General features: G+C 43.3%; 1 protein-coding gene and 1 pseudogene across 1 annotated transcript in view; one reads left to right on the top strand and one right to left on the bottom strand.

Annotated features, from left to right (window-relative positions):
- Window positions 1–1,622, top strand: part of LOC102827277 — a 4,003-nt pseudogene extending 2,381 nt beyond the window's left edge.
- ADCK1 (aarF domain containing kinase 1) overlaps window positions 1–9,169 on the bottom strand; it is a 272,060-nt gene that overhangs the window by 141,826 nt on the left and 121,065 nt on the right. The gene's annotated exons all lie outside the window — the stretch shown is intronic.

Here is a 9,169-nt window from a genome sequence, read left to right on the forward strand (position 1 = left end):
ATCAACTATCAACACTCACGGAAGCAGCAGTCAAGAGATCAGACGATGTTTTGCATTGGGCAAATCTGCTGCACAGGAATTTCTTAAAGTGTTGAAGAGCAGAGATGTCAGCTTGAGGACTAAGGTGCACCTGACCCAAGCCATGGTCTTTTCAACAACCTTTTATGGATGTGAAAACTGGACAGTGAATAAGGAAGACTGTACAAGAATTGATGCCTATGAGTTGTGGTGTTGGAAGAGAATACTAAAAGTGTCATGGGCTGCCAAAAGAACCAATAGATCTGTTCTGGAAGAAGTGCAGCCAGAGTGCTCCTTTGAGGCCAAGATGGCTAAACTTCGTCTCTCACACTTTGAACATATTGTCAGGAGGGAATAGTCGCTGGAGAAGGATATCATGTTTGGTAATATGGAGGGTTGAAGAAAAAGAGGAAGACCCCAAACGAGATGGATTGGCCAGGTGGCAGCATTGATGGCGTCAAGTGTGGCAGCGGTAGTGAGATTGGCCCAGGATCGGACATTGTTTTGTTCTGCTGTACATGGGGTTCCGACTCAATGGCACCTGACAACAACAACAACAACATCCTTAAGTATAGGTCAAGTTCATCAAATTGTAGCAATTTACACTTGACTCCTTTATCAATTTTTTTTTTTTTATCTTCTTCTAGTCGAGTTCTGATGATCAAAACACTGAAGCTAAATCAAATGGGTACTATGTGCAACTTTGGGCGTTCTTGTGTATCTCCCCTCACTTCATCTCAGCTGGACATTCGCTCTCAGCTCTAGCTCTCCATGGTTACTCGACCTTTGCTTTTGATTTCTCCTTCCTGTTCCAAGAAGAGGATCTGGCGTGGGCTGAGTTCCGACTGCAACTTTCTAGCCCTGCAAACCTTCTCTCCAAAGCCCCACTTGTCTTCAGGATTTTCCACCAACCAAAGCAGGACACAGAGCAGAACCTAGTCAGCTACCAGGAGCATCTTAAGGTGGACCTGTTTACTGTCACTCCACCTCAAGTCACCTTCTCCCCAGGCGGCCTGGTCTTGGAGGTAACCAGGCTATTCCCTTAGTGCCTGAAGCACCCCACAAAGCTGGAGGAACAGATGGCCAGGCAGGCTGGAGAGTGTCGGCAGTGACTCCCCAAACCACCCACTACTGATGTGCTCCTCATGCTCTACTCCAACCTCTCCCAGGAGCAGAGGCGGTTTGGCAGCTCCATGCTGCTGTGGGAGGTTGAGAGCTCCTGGCAGGCCCAGGAAGCAGAGCTGTCCCAGGAGAGAGGCAGACGGCACCGGCGAAATCACTTGCCGAACAGACACCAACTGTGTCGGATGGTCAAGTTCCAAGAGGACTTCAACCAGATTGAATGAAGCTGCTGGATCATCTACCCCATGCAGTACAATGCTTATCACTGCGAGGACAGAGTATTCCAACCCTGTGGGGGATGAGTTCCATCCGACCACACATACATCCAGAGTCTGCTGAAACATTAGCAGCCCCACCAAGTCCTTTCTGCTTGCTGTGTCCCCATGAAGACCAAGCCATTTAGCATGCTTTATGTGAAAAATGGCAGAGCCCTTCTAGGCCACCATAAAGACATGATTGTGGAAGAATGCAGATGCCTCTGAAGAGATTCTGAAGGGATTTGGCTGTACCCTGGAAGGTTGGAATGCACCTAGAAGACATGATTACCATCTAATCCAATGAAAAGAAGCAAAGAGGGAGGAATGTTTACTCTGGCCACCAGAACAGAAGAGGAAGGGCTGCCCACCCTAAGAATGGAGGGATCTGTGAAGTAAATCCCACAAGCATTTCCTCCTAAAGCTCTTTTTCAGTGAATTCTGGCTAAACAGAGACTGATATTGGAGAGAGGAAGAAAGAAACTAGTGACTGGGGTAGCTGGGCTTTCTCTCCACTGAAGATGGTGGCAAGTACAGAGCACTAGGGTGTGAGTGCTTTATTGATTGTTTTAACTTGTGAACCCCCCGAAGAGGCGTGTAAAAATTGGGGTGCATGTGATTTTTTTTTTTTTTTTTTTTTAGGTAGGACAAGGTTTATAACTTGAATATATTTTCAAAAAGATACCTCCCCTCAAAAAAATTTAAGTATCACTCTTAAATATCAAGTCTGTCTGCTCTTGTTGACCCAGGCTAGGTTGGGGGAACCTCCACGTTTTACCCACTGGACTGGCTGCATATCCAGAGGTTCCCTGCAGTGGGTCTCTGCTAATGAGTTGCACAAACAATAAAGCCATTTAGAGTCCCGCTATAAAGGCTGTGCCTTTATAGAGAGAAACACAAACTCATTCAAGAGAACTGGTCAGGTGAAACTCCAGAACGTGGAGCCCTTCAGCATCCCTGAATCAGTCAGGCTTGGGCAGACACTATACAAATCTATGAAAGCTGGTGACAATTGGGAGAAAAAAAGAACATCATACATGAAGAATACAAAAGGTCACTAAGATACAATAGTAAATAAATGCTATCAGCACTGCTTGTGAGGGTTGGAAATGTAAAGGTAGATGTTTTGTAGCAAGGAGGGGAGTGATTAACTTTTCAGTCTAGGAGTGGAGGTCCCTGGGACCATCAAGGGAGAAGAGCAGAGAGCAACACCCTACCCAGAGAAGCAGTGATGCCTGAGATGGAGGCAGAGACGATGATGTGGAGAGATGGAGCAGTTGGGGACTTTAGACACAGAGAGGGAGGGGAGCTGTGTGCTGACGACCTGGGGGCAGGATTGCAGAGTATACCCTTTGGTTGGTTGATGATGCATGGAGGGGATTGTAACCATAGCAATGAAACAATATACGATAGGATGAATGTAAAACGAATGCTCTCCCATGTAAACTATCACACAATTCACAATAAAACATTAAAAAAAAAAAAAAAGGTCACTAAGACAGGAAAGAAAGCACCAAAATGGATGTCAGAAAAGATTTTGAAACTTGCTCTCCAACATAAGATGGAAGGAACTTGAAGAAATGAGAAAGTAAAAGAAATGAACAGAAAATGTCAAAAGACAGCTTAAGAAAACTAAGTATTACAATGGAATGTGCAAAGACCTGGAGTTAGAAAACCAAAAGGAAAGAACATGCTTAGCATTTTTCAAGATAAAAGAACTGAAGAAAAAAAATCAATACTGAAGGATTCTATGGGCAAAATATTGAATGATGCAGAAGGCATCAAAAGATGGAAGGAATATACAGTCATGTATCAAAAAGAAATGGCTGATGTTCAATCATTTCTAGAATACTATATATAATTAAGAACAGATGAAACTGTAGGAAGAAGTCCAAGCTGGACTGAAGGCATTAGCAAACACCAAGACTCCAGGAACGGACAGAACACAAATTGAAATCTTTCAACAAACTGATGCCGCACTGGAGGTGCACACTCATCTATGGTAAGAAATTTGGAAAACAGCTACCTGACCAACTGATTGGAAGAGATCCATATTTGTGCCCATTCAAAAGAAATATGACCCAATAGAAGGCAGAAATCATCTGCCAACATCGTATACAAGTAAAATTTTGCTGAAGATGATTTAAAAATGATTACAACACTACATCAAAAGGGAACTGCTATAAGAAATTCAAACCAGATTCAGAAGAGGATGTGGATCGAGGAATATTATTGCTGATGTTAGATGGATCTTGGCTGAAAGCAGAGAATATCACAAAGATGTTTATTTGTGCTTTATTGACTATGCAAAAGCTTGTGACTGTGTGAATCATGATTAGTTACGGATAACATTGTGAAGAGTGAATTCTCCAGATATTTAATTGTGCTCATGAGGAACCTGTCCATAGACTAAGAGACAATTGTTAGGACAGGACAAGAGGATACTGGATGGTTTAAGATCAGGAAAGGTATGTACCAGGGTTGTATCCTTACACAATATCCTTTTCACAGAACCAACTTGACAGCACCTAACAACAAGGAAGTGAATTGTATACAACTAAGGATCAGCACAACTCAGGATGCAGTAGTTCTCCAGTCAGAAAAGCTTCTTCTCTGCAGTATTGTAGGCACGCCTCACTCTTATCCTCAGCTCCTCAGACATGTGGGCCCTTGGCCTCTGCCCTCATCAGGCAAGCATTACAAAGCTCCTTTAACCAGTCTGTAAGTGCCCAAACGGTACAGCCAGCCTCCGGCCCATAGACTCAGTTTCTCCATGCTGCTCCACTTTTCCAGGTAGGGATCTCATGCTCTACTCAAACCTCTTCTTTCTTGATGAATCCACACCTTAACTGGAAATAGGGTCTTTGCAGATACCATCAGGTTAAGATGAGATCAGACTGGATTAGGGTGGGCCCTAAATCCAATATGATTGGTGTCCTTATAAGAAGAAAGGTATTTGGACATAGACACAAAGACACAGAGAGGAGACAGACAGAGACACAAAGGGGAGAAGCCATGTGAAAGCAGGGGCAGAGCATGGAGTGATGCAGCTATAAGACAAAGAATGCCAAGGATGACTGGCAACCTCCAGAAACTAGAAGGAATCATCTTTCCTGATGGCCCAGAGATCATCTGTTCCTGTTTCTGAGATGGTTCCCTTTAAACTGGTGTTAGAGTCCAATATACCCTATTTGCATGACCCATCTAATCATGTGGCAGGAATTAAGAAGACTTTGGATTCCTGGTGTAGTGCTGCAGGATAATCCGCTGGACCAAAAGATCAGTTTGGACAGCAAAGTTGGCAATTAAAACCCACCAGCTGTTCCTTGAAAACTCTATACAGGGTCAGTATGGGTCAGAACTGACTTGACAGCACTTAAAAACAGCAACAAGACTTTGTATAGAAAAGTCACATCAAGTAAATTCACAGTACTGCAGACACTCAGAGGCCTCGCCTTTTCCTCTTTTTCACTGTGTGCAAGAAGACTTGTGTGAAGATGTGCAAACACAAGGGGCATCATAGAGTTTACTGGTCACCAGCCATGCCTATCGCCCCCTGCCCTGGCTCCAAGCCTAGAAGCTCTCCCCACTCAATGCTTCCCACTACAGACTCCATACACATGGGCCCCTGCACCACCTCCCTCCCATGCCACCCCAAATGCCTCCTCTGTGCCACCCCCTCTAGACCTAACAGATCTGTGATGTGTTTGGGGAGGAGCTACTTTATGGTTTCTGAGCATTTATTTCAACCTTGAGTGAAACGAGACATAAAGAGTCATGTTCCACATGGACCAGTGCATTCACATACAGCCAATGGGTGTGTATTCTTCCACGTGATGCACAGATTCCCTTCATCTTCTCCTAGGAGTTCTCAGGGGCATTCTGGTCAGATGGGCCATCAAGTGCCTACAATACAAAACTCGTTTCCTGGGCACTATGAGAAATTTAGAATTTTCCACACTCGCACACTTAGGAAACATCGTCAGCCTGGAAAAAGACTTCATATTGGGTGAAGACCAGGGCCAATGAGAATGAGGAAAACTATCAATTAACTAGACTGACACAACAGCCACAATGATGGGCTCAAACACACCCACCATCTTTAACACAGCACAGGACCGTGAGTCAGAGCCAACTTGATGGGAGGTTATAAAATAAGGTCAAGTCTAAATGTCCAGCCCCAATGGAAGCTCAAGTGGAAAAGGACTGATTTCAAATCATTTAAAAAAAAAAAAAAAACTTATTACAACAAATACCAACACAAGCACAGCCTCTAGCAAAGGAATTCCTGTGCTACACCACATGGGTGAACTTACTTTTGTTTTCCATATAGGTATCAGAGCTGGCAATAACCATAGCTGATACAACTATATCCCAGAACAACAAATAAAACCAGGTCATTTCTTGAAATACACTGGAATAAGATGTGACTTGTCTATACAAGTATATATGGGGGCTGGGGAAGAGACTACAGATGTGGGTAGGTGTGTCCGTGATCAAAAGTAGCTCTACCCAGCCAAGACAACCATTCTAGCCATCTCATCTTATATCCTACTGTAGCTTCTAACATCCAACAATATCATCTCCTACCCGTTCCATACTACCAAGACCCAATATATGAGGGGGCTTCAAAAAATGCCATAATCTTTTAGTCCTATTTTCCTACAAACTAAAGCCCACTGTATCTGTACTGCATCTCTGTACATCCTTTCTCTGTTCAGGCTTCAGAGGAAAGAGATTTTCTCGTTTCTGATTTTAAAAGACCATTCTGTCACTTCTATCAAAGACCACCTTCGGCAACCTGCATTAACTCCCACCACCTCCTCTTCTTCCCCACCTGTTTCTGGGGCCCCAGATACATCTGGGGTTAGGCCCTGGACAAACTCTGTATGCAGTGGTAGCCCCCATTTCCTTAATCACTCTTACCCAGATTACTCAGGACCTGGGGCTCATCCTTATCACCATGCACCATCAAACTCCCATCTCTTGAGTCCATCCCCCATGCTCTCCTCTCCCTCAGGCTGACAGAGATGCTTCTTTATATGGCCTTAGTCCCAACTTCCCAACCTTAGATCCACTGTCCTCCACCCTGAACAGCACCTTTACTCAACAAAACCATTCACCATCTACCCACCCTGCTTGACGCTTTCCTGTCCTGGAACCTTTGCTCAGCCACCTGAAAAGCCCTCCCAATCCCACTCAACTTTGAGGGCCTAAGTCAGATGCCACCTTCTTCAGGAAGCCTCCATCCACTCAAATACAAAGGGGCTTTAAAAAGTTCATGGGGGAGAGAACAAACAAGATGGTGGATCGGGTGGAAGTGCAGGGAAGAGCTCCACCAGCAAAAACACAGAATACCGGACCAAGCAGGCTCAGGGGATGGTCTCAGAACTCTGAACCACATATAAAGGAATATTTAGAAGGTTGGAAGGCTTACAGCTGGGGTAATTTCTGGCAGAAGCAAGAAATCCATTGCTTTCTAGTTCAGAACGCTCAGCTGCTCCAGGAGCCGCCATCTTGAGTGAGACCAAGTAGGGGAGGGATCAGAACAGCCACAGACGCCTGGCAGAACTGCGGAGATAAAAGTGTGGACATTCTTTTCTTTTGGTATCTGTTCATTTGTCCTTTGCTGTCTGAGCACCTCCACTCTGGTGACTATAGAGGTGTCTGAACTAGCGGACACCCCAGCCCACACTTGGAGGATTATACTACGCATGCACACAGATGTCCTCGAAATTTAAAGAGACAGTTTCCAATTAAAACCAAACGGCCACAGCCGGCCCTAAACTGTTTATAACTAGAAAAAAGGCCTGAATATGGATTGTGCAGTGGGACAAGCAGACAAAAAAGGAAATAGGCCAAAAATTAAATCCTAAGTTATGTCAAAAAGACCAACAGTGGCATCTTGAAACTTCTCAAGAAGAAGAGTGAAAAGGGAAGCCCATTTCCTGATCACATCTACCTGGAGGCAAACAGAAAGCATAAAAAATACCAAAATACACACCCATCTAAGTATTAAGGCCACAGATAACCCCTGAAGATGCCCAAAAACAGAAGCAGATGACCATATCTGCACATGTCCAGAAACGAGATAAAGTGATTGAGGCAAATGAGCTGGAAATAGACCTACACTCCATACTGGAAGATGGGCAGGCTTTGGAAATGCCTGAGAAGGAATTCAGAAAAATTATTATAAAAGGTATCAAAACACTATACAATGGAGTTGAGAAAAATAAGGAAGAAGTCAGGAAAGTGCTACAGGAACAATCAAATAAGATAGCTACAGCATTGGAAACAATTCAAAACTTACAGAAAGAGGTCCAAACGATTAATAATAAAATATCAGAAATGGACAATATATTGAAAGGGCAAAGGAGAAGAATTGAAGAGATAGAAGCTAGAAGTAGTGAGCTAGAAGATAAATCTCTCAACACTACTAAGATAGACGAACAAATACAAAATAGGATAAAAAAATCTGAAGAAAGCCTAAGACTCATGTTGGATAACATGACGAGGAATAACATAAGAATTATTGGCATTCCAGAATAGGAACAATCACACAAGCCCACGGAGGAGATAGTTGAAGAGCTTCTGGAAGAAAATTTTCCTAACATCATGAAAAGTGAAAAGATAAGCATTCAAGAAGCTCAACGAACCCCAGGATGGATAGACCATAAAAGACAATCACCAAGACATATAATAATCAAGCTCTCCAAAATCAAACATAAGGATAGGATCTTGAAAGCAGCTAGGGAAAAGAGAAATATAACATACAAAGGAAAGCAAATCAGATCAAGCTCAGATTTCTCAACAGAAACCAAGCAGGCAAGAAGGCAATGGGGAGGCATATATAAAACCCTGAAGAAAAAAACTGCCACCCAAGAATCCTCTACCCAGCAAAGCTGTCATTCACATACGATGGTGTAATCAAAACATTCCAGGATAAGCAGAAGCTAAGGGATTTTGCCAAAGCCAACTCTGCTATGAAAAACATCCTAAAGGACGTTCTGTGGACTGAGAACCAACAAGAACAAACAACTACAGAATGACGTACATGGCAGCATCAACCTGAACTCAATCAACACATGGAATAGTCAAGAACAGAATAAATTTGTAAGAACAGAAGATCTGGGAGGTCAGTCTATGATGAAAACAATTACAATATGAAAGAAAGTAAACACAGAGGAACAGAGATAGAGGTGGTGGGAAGTTCAGGTAGATTACTGGATAAAATAGACTATCTTAAATGGAGGAAAGAACTAATGGAATTTATTAAGGTAACCACAATGGGGTTGGGGTGGGGGGTTTAGTTTGGGTGTTGGGGAGGGAAATACAAGAAGGGGGAGGAGGCAAAAGAACAAGATAGATAGGGGAACACTGAGACAAGTTTGCATGGCCTAGTGGGACAGAGGTAAATAGCGATGCATACTCAACCTTGGAACAACAGGGCTCTGAGATATAGTGATCTAGGTATAGCTTGAAGAGGGTAAATAATACTAAAATCCTTGACTGCCTTATGAATATTAGTTTCCCTTGTCTACTATTATAAAATAGACACTTAAGTGGGATAGAAAGGAATGTTGGGAAACATGATTAGAGAAAACTTGTAAACCCGCCTTCAGCCTATAACTGATTGGAATACCTAAAGGGGATTCTACAACTTGCCCAGTGAAATAGGACTCGTGCAAAGTCTTTACAGAGTATAGGACCTTAGGTGGAGTCCTGAGTCCCATCTAGAACCTTATGAGGTGAGACATTCCCACTAGAAAGGACAA

The sequence above is a fragment of the Chrysochloris asiatica genome, unplaced genomic scaffold, assembly GCF_000296735.1.
Source record: "Chrysochloris asiatica unplaced genomic scaffold, ChrAsi1.0 scaffold00070, whole genome shotgun sequence".
In the NCBI taxonomy this organism is placed as follows: Eukaryota; Metazoa; Chordata; class Mammalia; order Afrosoricida; family Chrysochloridae; genus Chrysochloris; species Chrysochloris asiatica.